Genomic DNA, 23,864 nt, shown 5'->3' with positions numbered 1-23,864 from the left:
GTATATACAGTATGTATTACCTCCACTACAAATCTTCCCATCATAAATTGGGTGTTGACAGTTGAGGGGGTGTCCCTGAATAATGTCCAATCAAAGTGGACACTGTCCTTCTGACAAAGCCTAGTTGTCAATTTATTCATAAATTTCTAGGAGGAATCACAGAAGAATAGACCAACACGGAGTTCTAAAAATATATGTTCAAGAATAATTATTTCATGCCCTGGAAAAATGAGAGTCATTGACCAGAAATTAAACAACTGCCCATAACCAAACCTCCAAAAAATACAAAAATATGTCCTCCTCATAAGTGCTTTATTGCCAGCCTTGACCCAACTACCCTAAGGCTATATTCCCACAATGAGTATTTGGTAAGTTTTTGATGTTGCAGGTTTTCTGCAACTATTAGATAAATTAGGTTACTTGCGTTTTTTCATTGTTTTTTTTATTGTGTTTTTTTAACTTGCATTTTTGACGCCGCAGTTTTTGTCTCTTTTTGGTATGGTCATGTTTTAAATAAAGCTGCTTTGTTTTTGATACTTTCTGGTATTTGGCTTTAGCAAACCTTTATTGATACATCATCATGTATCATGATGAATAATGTGCGGATTACATGTGTTTTTAGTGAGTTTCCGTAGCAGAAACACCCTAAGAACGTACCGTATTTTTGGACTATAAGACGCACCGGACCATAAGACACACCCCAAATTTAGAGGAGGAAAATAGGAAAAAAAAAATTTTAATGTAAAAATGGGGGTCTGTCTTACAGTCTGAATTTAGCTTACCGGGGGGAAGCGGCAGTGGTGGAGTGGGGTCACAGGAGGCAGGGTCGCCGGTGGTGGCAGAAGTGGGGTGATGCTGCGGGCCCTAGTCTGGGGGTAGGGGGTGTCCCAGTGATGCGAGGTAGGAGCCATTGATTTCCCTGTGTGGGCTTCAGGAAAATGTCAGCAGTGCAAGGCAGGAGCAGAGTCTTCGCTGCACACATTGATCTTCCGGCAGTGGGCTTCATGAAAATGGAGTAGAAGGAGGTGCATGCGCAGATTGAGATCTCAGCTCGTCATTGAGCCAAGATCTCAATCTGTGCACGCCAGGAGATCAATGGTTCCTCCCTCGCATCACCAACATTTTCCTGATGCCCACGCCGGTGAGATCAATGGCTCCTGCCTCGCACCGCTGGGCCACCTCCTCCACCAAGCCCATGGCCCACAGCATCGGCCCACTTCTCCCACCACCGGCTTCTTGCAGCAATGACCCTGCCTCCTGTGACCCCGCTCCATCGATGCCAACCTCCCCAGTAAGCTATATTCGGACTATAAGATGCACCCCAATTTTCCTCACAAATTTTGGGGAAAAAAGTGCATCTTATAGTCCGAAAAATACAGTATATGTGTTTTTTATCTGTAGATTTTTGGCATCTAATGCCACTCTATGGGGAAAATCTGCACATAAAACTCAGTGCACCCGCAAGAGAAATTGAAGTGTTGTGGATTTCAAACTCACACCACAGGTCAGTTTGCGCTGTGTGAAAAAAAAATCACAGTGGGCAGGAGATTTCTATAAGTCCCATCCACTTTGATGGGACTGGAAGCCTGTAAGATGCTGCATTTTTTGCTTAGCGAAAATACAGAGTCAAAAACTTGCCAAAAACTAATTGTGGGAACTTAACCTAATTCTATAGAGTCCATAATCAATTAAAGGAATTGTGCTGAGTAAGCCCTCATTCATGCGTCCGATTTTCGCATACGAGTGCTATCCATGGTGTTCCTCGTACCAGTGATCATCCATGGGGCCAATCACATGTCTGTAATTTTTCGGAGACATTTCACAGCCCCACTATCTGTATTTTGTCAGTATTTTTTCTCAGGAGTGGGAGCCAAAACCAGATGAGGAACAATCTGAGAAAAGGTATAACAGAAACAAGTCACCAATTCTGCATTTATCACCCACTCCTAGTTTTGGCTCCCACTCCTGAGAAAAAATACTGACAGAATACTGATAGTGGGGCCGTGGCCTTAGAGAGAGAGAGAAAGAGATTTAGGCTACGGTCACACTATCAGTATTTGCTCAGTATTTTACATCAGTATTTGTAAGCCAAAACCAGGTGAGGGACAATCAGAGTAAAGGTATAATAGAAACAAGTCACCAAATCTGCATTTTTGACCCACTTCTGGTTTTGGCTCTCACCCCTGAGAAAAAATACTGATTGAATACTAACCAAAATACTGAATGTGTTAACGTAGCCTACTAGTTAAACTAAGAATCATCTTAAAAGTATATTATTTTTACGGTATTTTAAAACTAAAAGCCTAGTCTTTCTAAAAAACTGAATAACTGATATATAACTATATAACTATATAACTATATATATATATATATATATACATATATATATATATATATACAGTATATATATATATATATATATATATATATATATATATATATATATACACTACCATTCAAAAGTTTGGGGTCACCCAGACAATTTTGTGTTTTCCATGAAAACTCATACTTTTATTTATCAAATGAGTTGCAAAATGAATAGAAAATATAGTCCAGACATTGACAAGGTTAGAAATAATGATTTTTATTTGAAAGAATAATTTTCTCCTTCAAACTTTGCTTTCGTCAAAGAATGCTCCCTTTGCAGCAATTACAGCATTGCAGATGACGCGCCCCCTGGGCCGTGGGGTACTCAGTAGCCAGGCCGGTGGTTGCTAGGGGAGATGTCACAGTGGTGGTGACCCGTTCCGTGACCTAGGGCGGTCAATAAAAGAGGATTTAAAGAAAAGGATTATAGTTTTTATGTTTAGTGTTTGTGACGCCACCTGTGGTATGCGGCTAAAGGGAGCCGCCGCTGCGGAGCAGGTCCTCTGGAGCTGTTGGCAATGCAGCAGAGTTGGTTCAGCTCCCCACAGGTAGAGCTAAGCTCCAGGGCGTTGCTGTGGTGATTTTAGATGAGGCAGATGTTGTTGTGCAGTGTGGTGCAGGGGATGATGGTGCAGCAATAATTCACAGAGACAGTGGGGTGCAGTCTTCAGGATTTACTCACGGTTATCATGTTGCTCCCGGTTACAATGGCCGTTTACTCAGGGAGGGGTTCAGCAAACCCTCAGGTAATTCAACAGCACTTAGCAGGACCCCTTTCCGTGCGCCTCTCCTGGTCGTCTTCCTGCGCTGGCTCTCACCCTCCAGCCCTGCGCCTCGAAAACAGTGTCCCAAGCTGGTAACCTCAGATCTTGGCGGGCAACTTGGAGTTCCCTGGATCCTGTGCGGCTACCTTTTTGGCGATTAATTGCAGCTGAAGCAACTACACCATGAAAATGTAGTAGCCTCCGGTTTCTAGTTGAATATACAATTCTCACTAGTTAGGGGCTGGTCCCTTCTGCAGCCTGATCCTTCCACTCCTGGTAGATTCGGGTGTATGGGTGGCCTCCAGCACTTCCCGTACCCCTAGGATCCACTCTTTCCTTCTGGAGCCTTCCTTCCTGCTCCTCTCCTCTCTTCAGTCTCTCTTCCTCCTGAGCAGAGCTCCTGCAGAGCTCCTGCTCCTCCTCTGACTGAACACTCTGACTGGACTGAACTCCCAAGATGGCTTCCCTTTTTATATCCTTCTTCTCAAGTGCTCCCCTGAACTTCTTCCTCCTCCCACACCCACTACATGGTTCCCCCTCTCTTTGTTCCCCCCACTCCAGCCAGGGTCAGGGCTCAGCAGCGCAGCAGTGCATCTTGCCCCTCCTGCCGGTCTGGAGTAGTGTAGTGTTGGATGCAGGTGTTGCACCGGGGTACAAATCTCGGTCAGGATGTCCCTGTTGGAGATGGGACTCCACGTCCCGCCGGTTGACGAAAAGGTCGGTGCCAAGTTGGGACTCGCGGATGAACCCCCATCCTCCATCCAAGTCGAACTTGACCACCACTCCTTCGGCACGTGGCTGGGGTGTAGCTGGCTTTGCCTTGTGGGCCCAGGCCTTCTCCTCCTTGTTACGGGCCTCCATTCTCTCCCAGCGCACCTGTGGCGCCCCTGAGGGTTCAGTCGCCACAGAGGTACTGCATCTCACCCAGAGGTGCGGTATCCCACTCTCAGGTAAGGATAGAGTGCTGCCCGGGACCCTAACACCTGCATTCACACATCCACTTCAGTAGGGCAGGGTGAGATTGCTCCTATGGGAGAGCACAGTCACTGGTCCCTGGCTGGAGTGGAGGGGATCCTAGTGAGTGGGAGCCATGTAGTGGGTGTGGGTGGAGGAAGTAGATCGGGGAGCACTTGAAAGGAAGCTGTATAAAAAGGGGAGCCATCTTAGAAGGACAAGCCAGTCAGAGGAGGAAAGTGTGGGGAGCAGAGGCTCTGCAGGAGCTCTGCTCCGGAGGCGGGCCTAGTGAGAGGCCCAGGACTGAGAGAGGAGAGGGAGCAGGAGAAAGGCTCCAGGAACAGAAGGGATCCCAGGGGTACGGGCAGTGCTGGAGGCCACCCGTACGCCCAAATCTGCCAGGCGGTGGAGGGATCGAACCGCAGAGGGGACCGGCCCCTAAACTAGTGGAGAACTACAAGGCTCAGCTGGGAACCGGAGGCTGCTGTACTTGTAGGGTGCAGTGGCCACATACGCAATTATATCGCTGAGAAGGTGGCCACAGAGGGTCCAGGGGACTGCAGGTAGCCCGACAAGACCCGAGGCTACCGGATTGGGACACTGATTGTGAGGCGCAGGGCAGGAGGGCGAGAGCCAGCGCAGGAAGACGACTGAGGAAGGCACATAGAAAGGGATCCTGTCAGGCATTCTTGAACCACCTAAGGGATTGCTGAACCCCTTCCTGATGAACGCAGCATGACGTGGGAGTTTGTAGTCCGGAACCTGTAACTAGAGATGAGCGTTGTTCTACTCGAACTGTTCGCCAATCTCAAATTCGAGCTGTTTTGGGCGGTGTTCGAGCCGGTCGGCGAACACGAACAATTTGAGAAAAATTCGGCTGTTCGAGGTTATGTTCGATAACTGTTCGTGCACCAAAATCATAACTGGATTTTTTCTCAGTAATGATGAAAATTAATGTTAATACGCAGTTTGAGTGTACAGCGGGGCGGGGGGAGGGGCAGGTGATGGATCTCTGCAGGAACAATGAAGATCTCCATTTTTTTTTCTCTTTCCCGCATTTGCAGTGGGGAGGTGCAATCTGTCAGCCTATCAGCAGCGCACACACGGAGCGAAGTGCTTTTTTTCACACAAGCAAGGGCATGTGTGATTGGCAGTGTATGTCACATGTCCTTGCCCTATAAGACCAAGCCATTTTCCCCGTCGCCACCATTTTCTCACTGCTGCAGCTGCGTGTTAGACGGCACCGCTGTTGCTGTGTGCGCTATACCTTGTTAATTTCAAGCCAATTTTCGCACAAATATACAGATAGCTTGGGAGTAGGGAATAGTTGTGATTGCAGTCCTTTTAAGGACTAGGTTACATCATTTCATACGACTTTTATCAGGCAGGTCTGTGCTCTTAAATAGATAGATTGTGGGAGTAAAGACTAATTGTAATTGGAGTCCTTTTCAGGACTAGGTTACATCAGTTCCTATCAGTTTTTGCCAGGCAGGTCTGTGCCAGTGCTGTGCAAGTTTTTTTCACAGCATTTGGCTGAATCTAGCAAAGCTAATCCTTTTTGGCCTATTGCAGAGTGTGTTAGTCAGTGGAGTAGCCTATCTGTGTTGCAAGATATACCACCTGTGTATAGAATACCAATTTTTTTACTGCACCTAGTGAAGTAAAATCTTTTGGGCATAGCATCATTCTATTAGTCCATCTATACTGACCTCCATCAGGTTGCAAACTGAATATAATTTTTTTCTGCATCTAGCTCTGAAAAAATATTTGGGCTTCTAGCAGTGTGTGGGACTTGGTCTATTAGTCCATCTATACTGACCTCCATCAGGTTGCAAATTAAAAATAATTTTTTTCTGCATCTAGCTCTGAAAAAATATTTGGGCTTCTAGCAGTGTGTGGGACTTGGTCTATTAGTCCATCTATACTGACCTCCATCAGGTTGCAAATTAAAAATAATTTTTTTCTTCATTTATCTCTGAAAAAATATTTGGGCTTCTAGCAGCGTGTGGGACTTGGTCTATTAGTCCATCTATACTGACCTCCATCAGGTTGCAAATTAAAAATAATTTTTTTCTGCATCTAGCTCTGAAAAAATATTTGGGCTTCTAGCAGTGTGTGGGACTTGGTCTATTAGTCCATCTATACTGACCTCCATCAGGTTGCAAATTAAAAATAATTTTTTTCTGCATCTAGCTCTGAAAAAATATTTGGGCTTCTAGCAGTGTGTGGGACTTGGTCTATTAGTCCATCTATACTGACCTCCATCAGGTTGCAAATTAAAAATAATTTTTTTCTTCATTTATCTCTGAAAAAATATTTGGGCTTCTAGCAGCGTGTGGGACTTGTTCTATTAGTCCATCTATACTGACCTCCATCAGGTTGCAAATTAAAAATAATTTTTTTCTGCATCTAGCCCTGAAAAAATATTTGGGCTTCTAGCAGTGTGTGGGACTTGGTCTATTAGTCCATCTATACTGACCTCCATCAGGTTGCAAATTAAAAATAATTTTTTTCTGCATCTAGCTCTGAAAAAATATTTGGGCTTCTAGCAGTGTGTGGGACTTGGTCTATTAGTCCATCTATACTGACCTCCATCAGGTTGCAAATTAAAAATAATTTTTTTCTTCATTTATCTCTGAAAAAATATTTGGGCCTCTAGCAGCGTGTGGGACTTGTTCTATTAGTCCATCTATACTGACCTCCATCAGGTTGCAAATTAAAAATAATTTTTTTCTGCATGTAGCTCTGAAAAAATATTTGGGCTTCTAGCAGTGTGTGGGACTTGGTCTATTAGTCCATCTATACTGACCTCCATCAGGTTGCAAATTAAAAATAATTTTTTTCTGCATCTAGCTCTGAAAAAATATTTGGGCTTCTAGCAGTGTGTGGGACTTGGTCTATTAGTCCATCTATACTGACCTCCATCAGGTTGCAAATTGAATAAAAAAATTTTCTGCATCTAGCTCTGAAAAAATATTTGGGCTTCTAGCAGTGTGTGGGACTTGGTCTATTAGTCCATCTATACTGACCTCCATCAGGTTGCAAATTGAATAAAAAAATTTTCTGCATCTAGCTCTGAAAAAATATTTGGGCTTCTAGCGGTGTGTGGGACTTGGTCTATTAGTCCATCTATACTGACCTCCATCAGGTTGCAAATTAAAAATAATTTTTTTCTGCATCTAGCTCTGAAAAAATATTTGGGCTTCTAGCAGTGTGTGGGACTTGGTCTATTAGTCCATCTATACTGACCTCCATCAGGTTGCAAATTAAAAATAATTTTTTTCTTCATTTATCTCTGAAAAAATATTTGGGCTTCTAGCAGCGTGTGGGACTTGTTCTATTAGTCCATCTATACTGACCTCCATCAGGTTGCAAATTAAAAATAATTTTTTTCTGCATCTAGCCCAATCAATAGTTTTGGCCTAATACCACAGTTTGGCCACTCAGCTCTGCTCGGTTACCATCCATTGTTTTTTTGTGCAAACAACTCCAGAGTTGTGAATTAGTTAACCACCAAAATGAGTGGAAAAAGGCCTGCTGCTGGTGGAAAGGGGAATAGGCGTGTTGGGAAGGGGAAAAAAGGTTGTGTCCGTGGGGTAGGTGCAGAAGAAAGACCATCTTCCAGCCAAACTAAAATGTCTACTTCTTTTAGCGGACAATGTGATAAGATCCTTTTCTTACGGCCACGCCAATTGCTACAAATTCCAGATGAGGCACAAAAACAGCAGGTGCTTCAACGGATATCAAGTGCTCCTTTAAGTGGGCTCTCCTCCACATCAACTTCAACATCACAAATACTCCAGTCCTCAAAGGTGTCACCCAAATCGCACTTGCTTCCTCACAGCTCCCAAATCTCCAGCTGCCCGTCTGAGTATGAGGTAGAACAGATGGTTGAGTCTGCAGAGCTGTTTACTCATACTATAGCCTGGGAATCAGAGGTCGACTCCAGCGCTTCTGTGAATCCAGACGAGGAAATGATCTGCACTGATGCCCAGAATCTTTATGAGTCGGATCCAGGACCAGACGCAGAAGGTTCTGACCATAATGTAGACCCTCATTCCCAAACTGTAACTCCTGTTGGTGGAGACAATGAGGAAGACGATGATAAGACTCAAATACCTGATTGGAGCGACAACTTTAGTTTTTTGTCAGGGCAGGAACAGGTTGGCTCTGAGGACGACGGGTGTGATAACGCACAGGGTGATGATGATGAGGTCGGAGATCCCACTTACTGTCAACCCACAGTCAGCCAAGAGATGAGGTCAGCAGAGGAGGTGGAGGAAGATGCTAGTGACGACGAGGTCAGGTTGCGCCTTCCTGGACAGAGACGTAGTACTGGAAGCACGTCAACAACTGCATCCTCAAACACAACTCTGCCTCTCACCACAAGTCGTGGTGGCTCTTCAGGTCGCATGGGTGCTAAGCCTTGCATAGCCTGGGCATTTTTTCAGATCGATAAAGATGACCCAACTCGTGTTATCTGTAACATTTGTCAGCAAAAGCTAAGTAGAGGCCAAAAAATACATAGTTTGAGTACTTCATGCATGAACCGGCACATGGACATGAAGCATAAGTTGCAGTGGGAAGCTCAGTGTGCTACAATGCGGCCTAGCCGGCCGGGCCAATCACCGTCTGCCATATCTTGTGCATCCGCGGCCTCTTCATCCTCTGTGACTGGGGGGACAGCAGTCACACCTGTTTTGGGGCGCAGACCTGCCACCTCTTTACCCGCAACAGCCAGCGTGATTGGCAGGTCATCATTTTCTTTGGAGGTGGTAACACCAGCTGGTGTTGAGCGCTGTCCGACATCGATAGCACCACCTTTGGATCAAGGCAACCTAACATGTCCGCCTGCATCTTCCTCACAGACCGGCAGTTTGCCGGGGACACCCTTATCAACCCCGTCTAAGCACAATAGCCAGCCCTCGGTCCCTCAGATGTGGACAAGTAAAAGACCATTTCCTCCTAGCCATGAGAAAGCTAAGAGGTTGAATTTCACCATCTGCAAGCTCTTGGCTACAGAAATGCTGCCTTTCCGCCTGGTGGACACAGAGGATTTTCGAGACCTTATGTCCGTCGCAGTGCCCCAGTACCAGATGCCCAGTCGGCACTACTTCTCAAAGAAAGGTGTGCCTGCGCTCCACCAGCATGTCGCACACAACATCACCGCTTCTTTGAGAAACTCTGTGTGTGACAGGGTGCATTTCACCACAGACACTTGGACGAGTAGGCATGGACAGGGGCGTTACATGTCGCTGACTGGGCACTGGGTAACTATGGTGACAGCAGGATAAGGGGCTGCTGTCCAAGTCTTGCCGTCCCCACGAGTTGTGCGTCAATCCTCTTTATGTCAAAGTTCCTCCACTGCTTCTGCCTCCTCAACCTCCTCTCGGTCTTCCACCTGCACCCAAAGCCTGTCTGGTCATGCCACAAGCTTTCTAACTGCGCAGAAGGGATCCTGCACACCTCCTTACTATGCTGGCAGTAGGGCTCAACGTCATCAGGCGGTTTTTACATTGAAATGTCTGGGAAATGTGAGTCACACAGCTGAGGAGTTGTGGTCAGCTCTGGAGAACCAATTTCATGAATGGTTGTCTCCACTGGACCTGAAACCAGGGAAGGCCGTGTGCGACAATGCTGCAAACCTGGGTGCGGCCCTTCGCCGGGGCAATGTCACACACGTGCCTTGTATGGCTCACGTGTTGAACCTGGTTCTCCAGCAATTTTTAGCCCACTATCCCAGACTAGATGGCCTTCTGCAGAGGGCACGGTCGCTGTGTGCTCACTTCCGCCGTTCGCATCCCGCAGCTCAGCGACTTACATCTCTACAGAAGTTGTTGGGCCTGCCACTTCACCGGCTAAAATGCGATGTGCCTACCCGGTGGAATTCAACTCTGCACATGTTGCAGCGACTGTGGCAGCACCGACAAGCCCTGGTGCAATACGTTCTGACGTATAGCCTGGGCCAACGAGATTCAGAGGTGGGGCAAATCACGCTGGAGGAGTGGTCTCAGATCAGGAACCTATGCACCCTTCTGCACAGTTTTGAAATGGCGACGAAGATGTTTAGTGCTGACGATGCCATTATCAGCATGACTATTCCGGTGATTTACATGCTGGAGCACATGTTAAACAGAATTCGGAGTCAGGTGGTGGCACAAGAGGAGGTGGAGGAAGTAGAGGAGGAGGAGTTGTATGCGGAAGGGCTAACATCTGCAAGGTCCAGACGGTCGGCAGCACCAAGGCGGCAGGCATGTGAGGGTGGGGGAGATGGTTTTACCAGGGCGCATGGTAGCAGCCAAACTAGTGAGGAAGGTGCAGGAGCCCAGGAAGAAGTGGAGGACGAACTGATGGAAGACTCATCAGATGAGGGAGACCTTGATCACATTTCTGTTGTGCGAGGTTGGGGGGAGAGGACAGAGGAAGGAAGCATGATTGTTACCTCGCCACCAACACAACAGGGACTTGGTGCTCCTGGATGCGCAACACACATGAGTGCCTTCTTGCTGCACTACCTGCAACATGACCCTCGAATTGTGAGAATTAGAAATAATCCTGACTACTGGGTTGCCACACTGTTAGATCCCCGGTACAAAAGTAAATTTGCAGAAATTATTCCTGCCATAGAAAGGGATGCACGCATGCAGGAGTATCAGCAGAGACTGTTGCAGAATCTTACATGTGCTTTTCCACAAAATACCAGTGGTGCACGTAGTGAATCTCACAGTTCCAACTTGCCAACCGTGGTCTGTATGGAATTGTTCAATAAAGGGCCCAAAATTAAGATAACATAGATGGGAGAGGTCTCTATGAATAGGAATTCCTAAGTATTTGATACCCTGTGAGGGCCAGGCAAAGGGAAAGTTGGACTGGATGGAATCCTATATGGATTTAGGGAGGGAGACATCGAGGGCCTCAGACTTCGCTGCATTGATTTTAAAATTTTACCATGTAACAAAGTGATCTATTTCAGCCATAACAGCAGGGATGGATATATGTGATTGAGTGATATATACTAGGACATCATCAGCAAATAGAGAGCACTTGTACTCGGTGCCTCCCACCTCAATCCACCTAATATTGGGGTTATGGCGAATTGATGAGAGCAGGTGCTCCGTCACTAGGATGTATAAGAGAGGGGACAGAGGACATCCCTGCCTTGTCCCATTGGTGATTGTGAAAGGTGATGAAAATGTTCTGACGCACCCCCTGGGCCTTGGGACACCCGGAGCCGGACCCTTTTTGGTGGATGCTGGTGGTTGTAGTCTTCGTGGCGGCGATCCGGTTCCGTGGCTCAGGGCGGTCAAACCAGTGGCGGAACTATTTATGTGGTTTTGATGTTTAAATGTCCGACTATGCCACCCGTGGATTGCGGTCAGAGTGAACCGGCGCTACAGGGCAGACCGCTAAGGCTGGTGTTGTGGGTGCAGCAGAGCGTAGCATAACTCCCCACGGGAGGAGTATAGCCTCAGGGCAGTGTATGCGGAGGATGGGGGTGATGGTGCAGGGCAGCAGCAGTAACGACACGGAGTCAGTGATGCAGTTCAGGGCCTTTACTCACAGTTCTTATTATCCAGACCACGTCTGCAGGTAACGGCTGCCCACGTCGTACTGTGCTCACCAGGTGAGGGGCTCAGACAACTCCCAGATAACTTTGGAGCGCTTCACAGGACCCCCTTTGTGTGTCCTTTGTCTGGCCTTTCTTACCAACACTTCTGTCCGGCTGCCTCGGGCCTCCTCTTGGTAAACTTGGCGCTAGTTTCCCTGACCCTATGTGGTGCCTTCCTAGCGGGTGGAGCAAGGGGCTGCGCCACATAAAATGTCAGAGCCTCCGGTTTCTAGCTGAGGGTCGTTTCCTGCCTCCACTAGTTCGGGGACCGGTCTCCCCCTTTGGCCTGACCCCTCCACGCAGGTGGATTCGGGCGTGCGGTGGCGACTCGCCCGTCCGCACCCCTGGGATCCCTTCATTCCTCGTTCCTGGAGCCTTCTCCGCTCCTCTTCCTTCCTTCTCCCTCTTGCAGGCCTGGGCCTCTGTTACTAGGCCCGCCTCCGGAGCAGAGCTCATGCAGAGCCCCTGCTCCCTGCCACTTCTGCTCAGACTTCTCTGCACTGAACTAAGATGGTGCCCACCTTTTATACTCCCTTCTCAATGCATCCAGGAACTGCTTCCTCCCTGCTCCTGCACTGCAGGGTTCCCCTTCCTCAGTGTTCCCTCCCCCCACTCCAGCCAGGGACAGGGACTGTCGTGCCCATCTCAGGGGCATATTGGTCGCCCTGCCCCACGGCAATGTGGTGTAATGCATGCAGGTGTCGGGTCCTGATCCACACTCCATCCTTATCTGAGAGTGAGATATCACACCTCTGGGTGAGGTGCAATACGTCTGTAGCAACCGAGCCCTCGGTGCTACAGTTCCATTTATCTTCAGCCTAGGTGACGTATTGTGATACAGGGCCGTGATTTTGGCTATAAAAGGGTCCCCTAGACCCCTACCCCAAGCTTTTTAAGAGAATCATATATGGCGTGCCAGGAGACTCTATGGAATGCTTTCTCAGCATCCAACGAGAGTATCTACTTACAAATTTTTAACTGCATCTAGCCCAGGAAATACTTTGTGCCTAGTAGCAGTGTCTGCTAGTCAGCGGATTATCCCGGCTGTTAAGCAAGCTACACCACCTGTAGTTTGGACACTTAATTTTTTCAAAGGAAATGCTTCGGGACCACGGGATACTTAGTGAAGAGCATCAGGAGGCACCCCAAGGCATAGGGGCTGGGACTGGCACTAGGATGCCTTGCGGTGGACAGCCGAGCTCGATCCTTATAAAAGCTTTTTAACTGCAGCAGCTTTAGTGGACGCTACTGGAGCTGGAATTACGCGGCTGCTGGCATGAGACTTGCCCTCCAATAGATCCTTGTAAATGGATTTAAAGTGTATTCATTCAAATTAGAGGGACAATTTAAATTAAAAAGCTTAGAGCTGCCTCCACCACAGGGGGGCTCTCTCGACCCACCAGCGGACAGGCACCAGTATTGGGAGAGGGGGGCTGGCCGTCAGGGTTCACCGCGGCTCTGGCACAAACCCGGCGACACGGAGGTGGCACGGGCAGGAGCGGACTGGCCGTCTCGGCTTCTCACTTTTTGGATTTTAGAAGGGCATGACATGCCTATATCTGTGTCTCCCCCTCCTTTTACGCCTCCACCTCTTTTCTTTTCGCATGACTATATGTACTTGTCACTTTTCCATGTGTTAGTTGTGTCTTCTGAGCAGTTTGTCAGCTTTTGGACACCTTTGAAGGTGTTTTCTATGTGTTTCTATGTGTTTTTGTTTGCCTGCCATTGGTTTTAACGGTGTTCGAAGGTGTTCGACGAACAGTTCGACGAACAGTTCGGCGAACACACGGGTGTTCGACGAACCGAACCGAACTCGAACACTACGGGGGTGGCTCAACACTACCTGTAACCTGAGGAACTTAATAACTGTGAGTAAACTCGGAAGACTGCACCCCACGGTCTCTGTGATTAATATCTGCGCCATCACCCCTGCACTACAACACCCAGCACAACCTATAACATCTACACTGCCCTGGGGCTAAGCTCTACCTGTGGAGAGCCACACCAGCTTTGCTGCACTAACATCAGCTCCAGAGGACCTGCTCCGCAGCAGCGGCTCCCTTTAGCCGCATACCACAGGTGGCGTCACGAACTTTGTACATAAATCCCCTGTAAATATTCCCCTTTTGAATGACCGCTCTGGGTCACGGACCGGGTCACCGCCACTGTGACATATTCCCGAGCAACGATAGGCCCGGCACCGAGTATCCCACGGCCCAGAGGGCGCATCACACCCGCCGGATGCGCCGTGCCATCTCCAGCTGCAGGAGCTCCCGCCGGCAATGCTCCTCCCGGTGTGCAGCCTCCCTACGGGTCTCCTGGGGAAAAAAAACCCATGAGGTCCACCCCCGGGTTATCCCACAGGAATTGGTCTCCCTCTTCCTGGTGGGCGACTGAACGACTCAGGAGCGGGCAGTAACGGGAGGCTCTGATCCTCCACTTCTGCAGACCAGTCCCAGGGCGTGCGTCCGTACACCCATTTGGGTGTACATAGTTACATAGTTTATAAGGCCAAAAAAAGACAAGCGTCCATCCAGTTCAGCCTATTTCTTGTGTACTGCAGCTATTCCGCAGCGTTGATCCCGGGGAAGGCAAAAAAAACCCATGCGGTATAGGCCAATTTACATCATTGAGGAAAAATTCACTTCCCGACTCCAATCTGGCAGTCAGATTAAATCCCTGGATTAATTAACTATCACTAAGCATAAGATGTAATTTTATTGTTCTCAAGAAAGGCGTCCAGGCCTCTCTTGAACTCATTAAGTGAGTTGGACATCACCACTTCCTCACCCAGAGAGTTCCAGAGTCTCACGGCTCTGACCGTAAAGAATCCCCTTCTATGCTGGTGCAGGAACCTCCTTTCCTCCAGACGCATAGTGTCCCCCCTCGTCTTTGTCACCATCCTTGGTATAAACAGGTCATGGGAGAGATCTCTGTACTGCCCCCTGATGTATTTATATGTTTATGAGGTCTCCCCTCAGCCTTCTCTTTTCCAACGTAAATAGGCCTAATTTTGACAACCTCTCTGGGTATTCTAGTCCCTCCATTCCCTTTATTACCTTAGTCGCCCTCCTTTGTGCCCTCTCTAGCTCCAATATGTCTGAGCACCAGAGCCCAGAACTGTGCACAATATTCTAAGTGCGGCCTTACCAGCGCTTTATACAGAGGAAGAACAATGTTCTCATCATATGCCCCTATTCCTCTTCTGATGCATGCCATGACTCTATTTGCCTTCGCAGCTGCTGCCTGACACTGGGCACTCCAATTTAATTTGCTGTTAACCAAGACGCCCAGGTCCTTCTCCATGTCAGATTTCCCCAACGGTTTCCCATTTAATATGTATGGGTGACTGCTGTTTTTCTTTCCCATGTGCATGACCTTACATTTATCGGCATTGAACCCCATTTGCCATTTTTTGGCCCAACTCCCCAATTTATCTAAATCCTCCTGTAGCTGTGCCCTATCCTCATCTGTATTAACTACTTTACAAAGTTTAGCATCATCTGCAAATATTGCTATTTTACTATGCAACCCTTCCACTAGATCATTAATAAATATATTAAATAATATAGGGCCCAAGACAGACCCTTGAGGCACCCCGCTAGTAACCCTGACACACCCTGAGCTTACTCCATTGATAACCACCCTCTGCTTTCTATCACTCAGCCAGCTATTTACCCACTTGCACACATTATCGCCCAGACCAAGCATTCTCATTTTATATACCAACCTTTTGTGTGGCACGGTATCAAAAGCTTTGGTGAAGTCAAGGTATGCAACATCCACTGACTCTCCCCGGTCCAGCTGTGAGCTCACCTCCTCGTAGAAGGCGATCAGGTTTGTTTGGCAGGAGCCATCCCTCATGAATCCATGTTGATATGGAGTTAGACAGTTAATATCATTAAGATATTCTACAATAGCATCTCTAGGGGCAGGTGGCTCTTGCAGGGGGCCCAGGAGCAGGTCCGCCTCACCAGTGCCCGGGATAGATGGTTCTGGGCCCAGGAGCAGATCTGAGGCATGAGCGCCTGGGGACAGAGATTGCTGCAGGGAAACCAGAGATGGAGCAGCGTCAGCCGCGTCCGGGACAGGGACTTCATTCCTACCTGCTCCCGCGACCGCTTCCGCTCGGCCTGACACCTCCCGGTCCATGCGCAGCTCCGCCGGGGTGCTGCCGGTCTCACGCAGCGCCGACTGCTGCCGGGTCACCAACTTCTCCAGCAACTCGCTTCTCCATATGGCGACGGCAGCTAGCTGGGCTTCCTCCATCCGCCGGCCCAGCTCTTGTACCTCATCACGGAGGAATTTTGTATCCTCCAGGGACAGTTTAGCCACGATTCCCTCCAGGTTGAGGGATACTGCTCCAGGCGGCAGACCACGGGCCGGAGTTTGAGGCTGGTCTCCCTCCATCGTGCCTGCCGGGTGCGGTCTGCCTGCTCTGCTGTCTCCCAGGTTTCTTCTCTCTCACCTTTCTGGGGCAGTCCCATGGCTGTTTGCTGTTGTCGGCCACACCTGGGGGCGGCTTCCCCAGACTGATTCACAGATCCAGGTATATGGCCACAGGCGCATGGGGCGGGTTGCGCTTTTGGCTCATTCTGGGACCCGGCCCACGATGGGAGATTCCTTGTTGTCCTTGACGCCACATTCAGTATAGAACACAGTCTCTAGGTGGACAATACCCAGTAATAACGGGTGGTTTCCTATCCTGTTCGTGACGCCAAAAACATGACGCGCCCCCTGGGCCGTGGGGTACTCGGTAGCCGGGCCGGTCGTTGCTAGGGGAGATGTCACAGTGGCGGTGACCACGCCCGTGACCCAGGGGGGTCAATAAAAGAGGATTTAAAGAAAAGGATTATAGTTTTTATGTTTAGTGTTCGTGACGCCACCTGTGGTATGCAGCTAAAGGGAGCCGTCGCTGCGGAGCAGGTCCTCTGGAGCTGTTGGTAATGCAGCAGAGTTGGTTCAGCTCTCCACAGGTAGAGCTAAGCTCCAGGGCGTTGCTGTGGTGATTTTAGATGAGGCAGATGTTGTTGTGCAGTGTGGTGCAGGGGATGATGGCAATAATTCACAGAGACAGTAGGGTGCAGTCTTCAGGGTTTAATCACGGTTATCACGTTGCTCCTGGTTACAACGGCCATTCATAACCACCCACGTCGTCCGGTGTTTACTCAGGGAGGGGTTCAGCAAACCCTCAGGTAATTCAACAGCACTTAGCGGGACCCCTTTCCGTGTGCCTCTCCTGGTCGTCTTCCTGCGCTGGCTCTCACCCTCCAGCCCTGCGCCTCGCAAACAGTGTCCCAAGCCAGTAACCTCAGATTTTGGCGGGCAACTTGGAGTTCCCTGGATCCTGTGCAGCTACCTTTTTGGCGATTAATTGCGGCTGAAGCAACTACACCCTGGAAATGTAGAAGCCTCCGGTTTCTAGTGGAATATGCAATTCTCACTAGTTAGGGGCCGATCCCCTCTGCGGCCTGATCCTTCCACTCCTGGTAGATTCGGGCATATGGGTGGCCTCCAGCACTTCCCGTACCCCTAGGATCCACTCTTTCCTTCTGGAGCCTTCCTTCCTGCTCCTCTCCTCTCTTCAGTCTCTCTTCCTCCTGAGCAGAGCTCCTGCTGAGCTCCTGCTCCTCCTCTGACTGAACACTCTGACTGGACTGAACTCCTAAGATGGCTTCCCCTTTTTATATCCTTCTTCTCAAGTGCTCCCCTGAACTTCTTCCTCCACCCACACCCACTACATGGTTCCCCCTCTCTTTGTCCCTCCCACTCCAGCCAGGGTCAGGGTTCAGCAGCGCAGCAGTGCATCTTGCCCCTCCTGCCGGTCTGGAGTAGTGTAGTGTTGGATGCAGGTGTTTGGGTCCCGGGCTGTACTCCATCCTTACCTGAGAGTGGGATACTACACCTCTGGGTGAGATGCAGTACCTCTGTGGCGACTGAACCCGCAGGGGCGCCACACAGACCTTTGGCATTCTAGCTGTTAATTTGCTGAGGTAATCTTCAGAAATTTCACCCCAAGCTCCCTGAAGCCCCTCCGACAAGTTATATTGGCTTGATGGGCACGTTTTGCGTACCATACGGTCAAGCTGCTCCCACAACAGCTCAACGGGGTTGAGATCTGGTGACTGTGCTGGCCATTCCATTACAGATAGAATACCAGCTGCCTGCTTCTTCCCTAAATAGTTCATGCATAATTTGGAGGTGTGCTTTGGGTAATTGTCCTGTTGTAGAATGAAATTGGCTCCAATCAAGCGCTGTCCACAGGGTATGGCATGGCGTTGCAAAGTGAAGTGATAGCCTTCCTTATTCAAAATCCCATTTACCTTGTACAAATCTCCCATTTTACCAGCACCAAAGCAACTCCAGACCATCACATTACCTCCACCATGCTTGTCAGATGGCGTCAGGCACTCTTCCAGTATCTTTTCAGTTGTTCTGCGTCTCACAAATGTTCTTCTGTGTGATCCAAACACCTCAAACTTTGATTCGTGTGTCCATAAAACTTTTTTCCAATCTTCCTCTGTCCAATGTCTGTGTTCTTTTGCCCATATTAATCTTTTCCTTTTATTAGCCAGTTTCAGATATGGCTTTTTCTTTGCCACTTTGCCCTGAAGGCCAGCTTCCTGGAGTCGCCTCTTCACTATAGACGTTGACACTGGCGTTTTGCGTGTACTATTTAATGAATCTGCCAGTTGAGGAGCTGTGAGGCGTCGATTTCTCAGACTAGAGACTCTAATGTACTTGTCTTTGTAGCATCGGCATCTCTGCCTCCTGCTAGGCAGAGACGCCGTCCCTCTCACCTTCCTGTTCAGCGCGCGGCGTCCTCCAGCGCTCCTTCCCTCGCTGCTGCTGGCGCGCGCTCCTCCCCGGGCACTGTGCCTTGTCCCGGTCCTTCCTGTCCTCCGATCAAGAGGAGGAGCCTACGCACATCATTGACTCCTCCAAGGTGATGAATGTGGCCCCCTTGGATCTGACTTGTCTTCCACCCGGTAAGACTTTTGTAGCAGTACCAGATCGGGAGACGGTTCTTCGCTGGGGACATTCCTCTAAACTAGCTGGCCATGCTGGCCAAAAGAAGACCTTCCAGCTCATTTCCTGGCATTACTGGTGGCCTACCCTGTGAAAGGACGTCGTGGACTTCGTCGCGGCCTGTTCATCCTGTGCCCGTCACAAAATTCCCAGACATTTACCAGCTGGCCATCTCCAGCCCCTTCCCGTACCTGCTGCTCCATGGCAGCACATTGCTATGGACTTTATCACCGATCTTCCTGTTTCTGCTGGTTGTACAGTTATTTGGGTGGTCGCTGACCGCTTTTCTAAAATGGCCCACTTCATTCCCCTGCCTGGTCTCCCATCTGCACCCGAGCTGGCTAAAGACTTTATTCGCCACATCTTCCGTCTCCGTGGCCTACCCCTCCATATTGTGTCGGATCGTGGGGTTCAGTTCACCTCTCGCTTCTGGAGAGCCACATGTAAGCTGCTAGACGTCACCCTGGATTTCTCCTCCGCTTACCACCCACAGTCCAATGGTCAAGTGGAGCGGATCAATCAGATCCTGACCAGCTACCTCCGGCACTTCGTTAATGCCCACCATTCGGATTGGGTGGATCTCTTACCATGGGCTGAATTCTCTTATAATAACCATGAGAGCGAATCCTCTTCCAAATCCCCGTTCTTTATAGTCAGTGGCCAACATCCCCGGATTCCAGTTCCTGTCTCCATTTCTGTGGACAACCCTGCCGCGGAGTCTTTTGTTAGCAAATTTTCTACTATTTGGGAGAGTACCAGGTCCGCTCTTCTTCTGTCCTCCGAGCGAATGAAGAGATATGCTGATAAGAGACGTCAGGATCCGCCTCAATTTCGTCCGGGAGACAAGGTTTGGCTCTCTTCCAAACATGTGCGGCTCAAAGTACCCTCCTACAAGTTGGGGCCTCGATTCATCGGACCCTTTGAAGTCCTCAGGCAAATTAACCCAGTGGTTTACAAATTAAAACTCCCGGCCACCCTACGCATTCCCAACTCCTTCCACGTATCCCTCCTCAAACCCGTTGTCCTTAACACTTTTTCCGACAATCCAGGTACTCCTCCTACTCCGGTTTCTGCTGAGGACGTCTTTGAAGTGGAGAGTTACCTGGCCACCAAGAGGGTAAGAGGGAGAACTTTTTTTCTGGTGGATTGGAAGGGGTTTGGTCCTGAGGAAAGAACTTGGGAACCCAGGGAGAGCATCAACGCTCTGCTTCTCCTTGAGAAATTTCTCTCTGGCCTAAAAAAGGGGGGGCCTAAAGGGGGGGGGTACTGTAGCATCGGCGTCTCTGCCTCCTGCTAGGCAGAGACGCCGTCCCTCTCACCTTCCTGTTCAGCGCGCGGCGTCCTCCAGCGCTCCTTCCCTCGCTGCTGCCGGCGCGCGCTCCTCCCCGGGGACTGCGCTTAGGGCGCGCGCGCGCGTGCTCCCCCTCTCTTAAAGCGACCGCGTGCGCCGTCCTAAGGAGTCCCCGGCTAATAGCCGGAGGACTTCCCATATATAAGGCACCTCCTCCAAAATGGAGGTGCCCGAGCAAAGTTGTTGCAAAGCATACTCATCTCTGCTTCAGCCCTCAGGTCCCTTTGCCAGCCTGACGTTCAGTCCTGTCTGCCTGCTGTTAGAACCTTGCTGTTAGGTTTTTTTTTTTCCTTTGCTGGTCACATGACCTTGTTGGCCTATTTAGTCCTGCTCCGCCCTTCTGGCTTTGCTGGACTTCATTGTATATCTACTTTCTAGCTAGCCTGTGCTCTGTATCTAACTCTGTTAGTTTGCTTGGTCTACGGACCTCTATGTTCTATCTATTTTGTTTGTTCGTCTGTCTGCTACTATTTCTGTTAGGAGGTGTCCCATATTCCTCCCAGTCCTTAGTACTTGTAGGGATTCCCTCCCCACATCTATAGGTCTTCGTACAGACTAGATTAGGACTTTAGCAGGTCTGATCGCAGGATCAGGTTCCCTGTTACATCGTAGGGATTCAGCTGAGTCTCATAGTAGGGACAGATCTCCTCTCTTTCCTTAGCTTTGGTAGCAGAACATAACAGTAAGTCCAGCCAGCAAATTCTCTAAGGAAAGATTTTTCTGTTCCATCATGGTGTCGGTTCAGGATTTGGCTCATCGCCTGCAGGGACTCTCTCTGGAGGTGGCCGAGCTCCATCAGCACGTGAGTAACTGTCCTGGAGCACATTTCTTGGAGCCTAAGGTATGTTTGCCGGATTTGTTTTTTGGTGAACACCGAGAATTTTTTTCATTTAAAAATGCTTGCTTATTGTATTTTCGTTTGAGACCTAAGTCCTCTGGGGATGAATCCCAGCGCGTAGGGTTCATAATGTCACTTTTGCGCAAAGAGCCTCAGGAGTGGGCCTTTTCTTTGCAACCTAGTGATTCATGCTTCAGATCAGTGGATAGTTTTTTTTCTGCTTTGGGACTATTATATGATGATCCTGACCGTGTCGCATCAGCTGAGACTGAGTTGAGACGTCTAAAACAAGGATCGGGTAATGTGGAAAAATATTGTACACATTTTCGTCGTTGGTCCACTCAAACAGGGTGGAACGATTCTGCTCTGAAAAGTCTATTTCTTGCTGGGCTCAGTGAAAGGGTTAAAGACCTGCTAATTGCTTATCCTACACCTGAAGATTTGCAACAGGCTATGCAATTAGCTATACGGGTGGATAGAAGACTGCGTGCTAGGGTTAATGAGAGCAAATCCTCTGCTATGTCAGTTTCTGGTTATGATAATGTGTGTACTAACAGTGGTGAACCGATGGAGATTGGATCGGTGGCACCTCGCTCTCAAGAAAAAGACCGTCGTTTTTCGCAAGGCTTGTGTTTCTATTGCGGAAAATCTGGTCATTTGATTAAAGGCTGTGAGCTTCGTATGAAGAAAGAAAAAAAAATGGTCAGTCACGCCCGTATTGCCTGTTTAAATTCCAAGGGTATATTTTTAGCTGCTTCCACGATTGCTCAGGAAAAATTAATGGAATTTCGGGTGTTTGTTGATTGCGGGTCTACACTGAATGTAATTGATGGGGGATTCGTGGAAAAACTCAATTTAAAACCTGAACCTTTGTCATCCCCCATTGCTGTGGTTTCTGTGGATGGCTCCCCTTTGAAGAATATTACTCTCAAGGTCAGTGAATTTCCTCTCACTATTAATGGTGTTCACCATGAGAAATTGGATTTGGTAGTGTTGAATAACTTGCCTTCTCCAGTAATATTGGGTTTGCCCTGGTTAAAATTTCACAATCCTGTACTGGATTGGTCTACCAGTGAAATTAAATCCTGGAGCCATAAATGTTATGACAAGTGTTGTAACGGGCGTATTGCAGCTTTGGATAGGGGAGAATTGCCTGTTCCTATTCAGGATTTTTGGAGAGTTTTTTCTGAGAAGGAATCGCAGGTTTTGCCTCCCCATAGAGACTATGATTGTTCTATTGAATTTGTCCCTGGAGCGACTCTTCCTAAGAGTCGTTTATTTAACCTTACTATTCCTGAGAGGAAGGCTTTGGAGGAATACATACAGACAAGCTTGGCCGCCGGTCACATTAGGCCCTCTAAGTCTCCTGTGGCGGTTGGATTTTTTTTTGTAAAAAAAAAGGACGGCGGTTTACGTCCTTGTCTGGATTTTCGTGAGATTAACAAAATTACGGTACGCAATCCTTACCCACTGCCATTGATTCCTGATCTGTTTAACCAGTTATTGGGGGCCAAGTGGTTCTCTAAAATTGACCTTAAGGGGGCATACAATCTGTTGCGCATGAAGGAGGGTGATGAATGGAAGACTGCTTTTAACACTCCTGTGGGTCATTTTGAGAATCTGGTTATGCCTTTTGGTCTTACTAATGCTCCTGCATTTTTTCAGAATCTGATTAATGACATCCTTAGACCTTTGATCGGTAAAAATGTGGTTGTGTATTTGGATGACATTTTGATTTATTCGCCAGATCTGGAGTCTCATTGGCGGAGCGTGCGTGAGGTATTACAGTTATTAATGGACAATTCGCTTTTTGCTAAGCTGGAGAAATGTGAGTTCGCTGTACAGAGAATTAGTTTTTTGGGCTACATTATCTCCAGCAAAGGTTTTGAGATGGATCCGGTTAAGGTTCAGGCTGTGCAGGAATGGCCTAGGCCTATTGGTTTGAAATCGATACAGAGGTTTTTGGGTTTCGCCAATTACTATAGAAAGTTCATAAAAAATTTTTCTAGTATTGTCAAACCTCTGACTGATCTCACCAGGAAAGGTGCTGATGCGGTTCAGTGGTCTTCTGAGGCCATTGAAGCTTTTGTGTATCTCAAGGAGAGGTTCACCTCTGCTCCCATCCTTATGCAGCCTGATGTTACTAGGCCGTTTTTGGTTGAGGTTGATGCTTCCTCTGTGGGGGTTGGCGCAGTATTGTCTCAGGATAACGGGGATGGATTACATCCCTGTGCCTTTTTTTCAAAAAAATTTTCGGAGACTGAATTGAATTACGATATTGGTAATCGGGAATTATTGGCTATTAAACTCGCATTTGAACACTGGCGCCACTTCTTGGAAGGTGCGGAATTTCCCGTTCAGGTTCTTACGGATCATAAAAATCTGATATATCTTGATGCTGCCAAGCGCCTGAATGCCCGTCAGGCTAGGTGGGCACTGTTTTTCTCGCGGTTTAATTTCTCCGTTACTTACATCCCTGGTACTAAGAATGTTAAGGCGGATGCCTTGTCTCGCAGTTTTTCTCCCATAGTCGGTGCTGAGAAAGAGGAAAACATTTTACAAGAAGGTGTTGTGATAGCTGCTTTAGACTCCGTTTTGGAAGATGAGATTCTTAAAGCTCAGGAGAATGCCCCATCTAACACTCCTCATGGGAGGTTGTTTGTGCCTGAGACCTTTAGGAGAGATTTGTTTGTTGAGTGTCACGAATCTCGGTTGGCAGGTCATCCCGGAATCTCTGAGACCAAGAGACTGGTGGGTCGCAGTTTTTGGTGGCCTGGATGGCAGAAGGAAGTCATTAAGTGGGTGCGCCAATGTACTATATGTGCTAGATCTAAGTCCTCACATACTCCTGCTGCGGGGTTGCTTTGTCCTTTGGAGGTCCCCAGTGCTCCTTGGACACATTTGGCTATGGACTTTATAACTGACCTTCCCCCCTCTGAAGGTTTTACTGTC

The 23,864-nt window shown here is 48.5% G+C and overlaps 1 protein-coding gene across 4 annotated transcripts in view; it reads right to left on the bottom strand.

Moving 5' to 3' along the window:
• Positions 1 to 23,864, bottom strand: part of LOC141164151 (neuropeptide Y receptor type 2-like) — a 165,033-nt gene that overhangs the window by 2,413 nt on the left and 138,756 nt on the right. Inside the window, exon 2 of one of the 4 annotated variants that reach the window (XM_073649293.1) lies at positions 21 to 146. The exons of the other annotated variants lie outside the window; for them this stretch is intronic. The gene's annotated coding sequence lies outside the window, so the exon portion shown is untranslated. The remainder of the gene's footprint in view (positions 1 to 20; positions 147 to 23,864) is intronic. 4 annotated transcript variants of the gene reach the window in all.

Source organism: Phyllobates terribilis, unplaced genomic scaffold (assembly GCF_046119375.1).
Source record: "Phyllobates terribilis strain yellow unplaced genomic scaffold, ASM4611937v1 Scaffold_10__3_contigs__length_209671492, whole genome shotgun sequence".
In the NCBI taxonomy this organism is placed as follows: Eukaryota; Metazoa; Chordata; class Amphibia; order Anura; family Dendrobatidae; genus Phyllobates; species Phyllobates terribilis.
Note: the sequence above shows the minus strand (reverse complement) of the source record. Positions and strands in the feature narration are given on the sequence as shown.